This window comes from Triticum dicoccoides, chromosome 7B (assembly GCF_002162155.2).
Source record: "Triticum dicoccoides isolate Atlit2015 ecotype Zavitan chromosome 7B, WEW_v2.0, whole genome shotgun sequence".
NCBI lineage: Eukaryota > Viridiplantae > Streptophyta > Magnoliopsida > Poales > Poaceae > Triticum > Triticum dicoccoides.
The window spans coordinates 322,980,375-322,984,727 of NC_041393.1; positions in this window are offsets into that span (position 1 = coordinate 322,980,375).

A 4,353-nucleotide genomic window follows, 5' to 3' on the forward strand; every position below is an offset into this window, starting at 1 on the left:
TTCGTGGTTAGGTTGATTGTGCTCCAGCGTGGTCAATAACCTTTCGGAGTTGGTTTAGCGATTGCTAAGGCGCAACGTCGTGCACGTTTGTAGTCGGATCGTCAAAGTCATCTTCACCAAATCGATAGTTATCATCTCATCGAAAGATCGGGACACCCCCGCCTCTATCACCAACCCAATTGGAATCACCTTCAAATTCGTCCGGAGCGTTGAGTTGTGGACGAAACAATCTGATGCTGCAGCAGAATCCGAGTCAAACTACAAGTCCAAAGGTGTTACATCACCTCCACTTGGGCCCATGAGCCTTGTACGACCTAGGGTTAGTTTTAGGCTGCCTTGGGACGTCCTCCCACCTCCTTGGCCGCCACCCCTTGCTTCTATATAAGTAGATCCATCTAGTAGCTTTTTCCTTGGGATTTGTTTAGTTAAAAGTTATCCATTGCAACTTCGTGTACTTCGTTTGTGTCCAACGACCAGACCAAGACCGCTTACGGATCTCCACCATTATCAATACCTCATATATATTTGCAATATTCAGATTGCTTTATCATATTCTTGCTCGTTCTTCGATTGCTTGCAGGAATAGACCTTCGTGGTCAGGCTGACCGTGGTTCCGGCATCGTCAGTAACCTCAGGAGATTGGTTTAGCGATTGCTAAGGCGCAACGTCCTGCACGTTTGTAGTCGGATCGTCAAAGTCGTCTCCACCAAATCGATAGTTATCATCTCATCGAAAGATCGGGACACCCCCGCCTCTATCAAGTGGTATCAGTTTTCAGGTTGCTCGGTGAGAATTTCCAGTTTTCCTAGATTAGATTTATTTTCTTACCTATTGTCCAAGAAAAAGCCACAAAAAAGAGTTAGATCTATTCATCCTTGGTCCAAGCCAGTCTGAGCCTTTGCAATTTTCTTTTCATTGCTTGCATAGTTGAATTATCGGTTGCATCGTCGTGTCGAGTTGCTGGTCTTAGTGTCTAGTTCGTTTAGAGTTTCGAGTTCTGTTCACATTAGTCACGCCACCGCTGCATCATTATCTCTTTCGCTGTCCACCACCCATCCAACAATTTCCACCACGTGCTACGCACCATTCATTGTCATAATAATAGTTGAGATCGTTCACATCTTCACTTGATTCAATCTGCATCTTATCTAGTTTGTTTCGGAAAGAGGGAGAAAAAAAGAGAGAAAAAAACGAGAAAAAAAAGGAGAAAAAAAGTCAGAGAGAAAAAAAGGAGAGAAAGAAAAAAAAAGTGTGAGGAAAAAAAAGAGAAGAAAAAAAAACAAAAAAATCGGCACAAACTTTTTCAGAGGAAAGTTGGAGACAAAGTTGTTGATATATCCTGCTTGGCTGTTGTTTCACCTCATTATCTTTACTGCCGTTGTGATCTTCACTTATATCTTGCTGTCCAGAGCTACTTAGTATCCTTCATTGATGCTAGTTGTGCTACGACGTGACCTCATTAGTGTTCTAGGCTCGCGTCTCTAGTCCGGTCTAGCCTAGGACCAGCACAGTACCGTCGTTGAGCGTTTATTCAACATTGCATCTTTGAATTGATTATTGCTAATCTTTTGCTACCATATATAGCCAACCCAGCTCCACATATTTCTACACCGTGTATACGTACGCTCCCCTGGCAATCGCTTTACTCAATATTCGGAGTTACTTGACACCGCTGGTTGCCGATCACCGCCTGCTGCATGGTAAGAACTTGTAAGACATTGATATTTGCTTTACTGTGAGCGTTTTACCACCACATCCTAGTAGTTATAGGAACATTATTTTTGGGTTTTGTTTCTTGTTCTACTAATCATGACAGGATCTGGAGTCAATTCATGGGCTTTGTCGATCGCGGGAGACGTGCCACCACCTTTGCAAATACCACAACCGTCACGAGAGGTGCATAAACATCCAAATGCACATGATCAGGTTAATGTATCTATACCACCATTTAATGGCCGTTTTAAACCTGCTTTATATATTGAATGGGAGTTTGACATAAAAAATATATTTGCTTCCCATAATTTCGATGAACATAAAAAGGTTAAGGTTGCGGTTGGTTCTTTCACTGGTTATGCTTTGGTTTGGTGGAGTGAATATTGTCAGTTACACCCTGATTATATACCTACTACTTGGGATGATTTGAAACTTGCCATGCGACATACTTTCGTCCCTGCTTATTATACTCGTGACATGATTAAGAAGTTGCAACACTTAAAACAAGGTAGTGAAACTGTAACAAAATATTATGATGATTTACAAACTACCTTGTTGCATTCCTCTTTAGAAGAAACTGAAGATGATTTTATGGATAGATTTTGGGGAGGATTAAACCGTGATATTCAAGAGATACTAATTCATGAAGAGTGTTATCCTATGGACCATTTGTTTCATCTTGCTTGCAAAGCTGAACAGGAAATAAAGCGACGTGTTGGCCACGAGGAGAACAAGCGCACGGTGCACATTCCAAGAGTTGATATGATTGTTCCTTCAACTACTAGGCATACTATAACAACCATATCCGTTGTTGTGAAGACTACATCACCTCCACCATGTGACACATCGCCCCCGAGAGTGGCTACATCATTTGAGTTGATCATAAGAGGTAATGACAAAGGTACTGATCTTCCATCTCTACATGAGAATGATGAATGCCTTGTCAATTTGAATGCACCATCTGATGAGCTACCCACTACTTTGATCACACCACCTATTTTAGAGGACTACGTTGATAATTTGACTTTGCCATGTGATCAAACAACTGAAATACCAACAATTTTGAGTGCACCCATTGAATTAACTATTGATGCAAAAGAACCAATGTTTAATCATTTTGATATGACCTCTAATCTTGGTGATGATTCTGTGTTGAATGACTTATTGCATGTTTGCTTATTTAAGCATGTTGTAGTATGTAAATTTGATGCAAGTAAGGTTTATTCACCAATGTTGGGATGGTTTAATGATGAACATTGTCAATCTTTTGAAATGAATAAGAGCTTCACTTATATGTGCAAACTGAGTTGCAATATTTTCAGGCCTTCTACTTCTTGTGCTAATTTTTTGGCTTTAGATTTTATGAACTATGCAAGTTACTCATCTATTCATGTGTCATATATGCAAAAATCAAGGGAAGTAAAAATGGATGACATATACATATACAACATGTACACCTTGTCTCTTTTGTTAGCCACATTTCAGATTAAGCAACGCCGAGGACGGCTTTATTTTCAAGAAGGGGAGGATGATGAGGACATGACTACCTTGGATATGACCAAAAATATTGCATATATGCATATTTGTCAGGTGATTTCTAGTGCAAACTATTCAATAATCTATTTATGTTATCCAGACCAAAAATACTTCACACACTTTTGTGTTTTGTCTAATTGCAGGTGTATGGGACATTTGTACAATCCACATATGAAGATAAGGAAGAAAGAGATGTTTATTTGCTGTCCAAAAAGTTCTCTCACGTCACTTTTGGCCCAAGAGAAGATAGAGTCCAAGTCTCTCACGTTCTGGATTCAGATTCGGACTGCACAGACATACCTGACTCAAAACGCACACAAGTTTTTCATACGGACTCCGAATTGGGTGATTCTTTTTTTGTTGGAAACTAGATTTGGTGCACTTTCCAACCCAATTGGAATCACCTTCAAATTCGTCCGGAGCGTTGAGTTGTGGACGAAACAATCTGATGCTGCAGCAGAATCCGAGTCAAACTACAAGTCCAAAGGTGTTACATCACCTCCACTTGGGCCCATGAGCGTTGTACGACCTAGGGTTAGTTTTAGGCTGCCTTGGGACGTCCTCCCACCTCCTTGGCCGCCACCCCTTGCTCCTATATAAGTAGATCCATCTAGTAGCTTTTTCCTTGGGATTTGTTTAGTTAAAAGTTAGCCATTGCAACTTCGTGTACTTCGTTTGTGTCCAACGACCAGACCAAGACCGCTTACGGATCTCCACCATTATCAATACCTCATATATATTTGCAATATTCAGATTGCTTTATCATATTCTTGCTCGTTCTTCGATTGCTTGCAGGAATAGACCTTCGTGGTCAGGCTGACCGTGGTTCCGGCATCGTCAGTAACCTCAAGAGATTGGTTTAGCGATTGCTAAGGCGCAACGTCCTGCACGTTTGTAGTCGGATCGTCAAAGTCGTCTCCACCAAATCGATAGTTATCATCTCATCGAAAGATCGGGACACCCCCGCCTCTATCAGCTACATGGTGAGGAGAAGGCCCTCCTCTCCTCTCCGGGCGTCGTCCTAGTCGCTTGCCAGCGCGGTCTACCTGCAGAGATGAGACAAGAAGGGGTCAGGGGTTTGGAGTGGCTAAGGTTCAGGGAGCG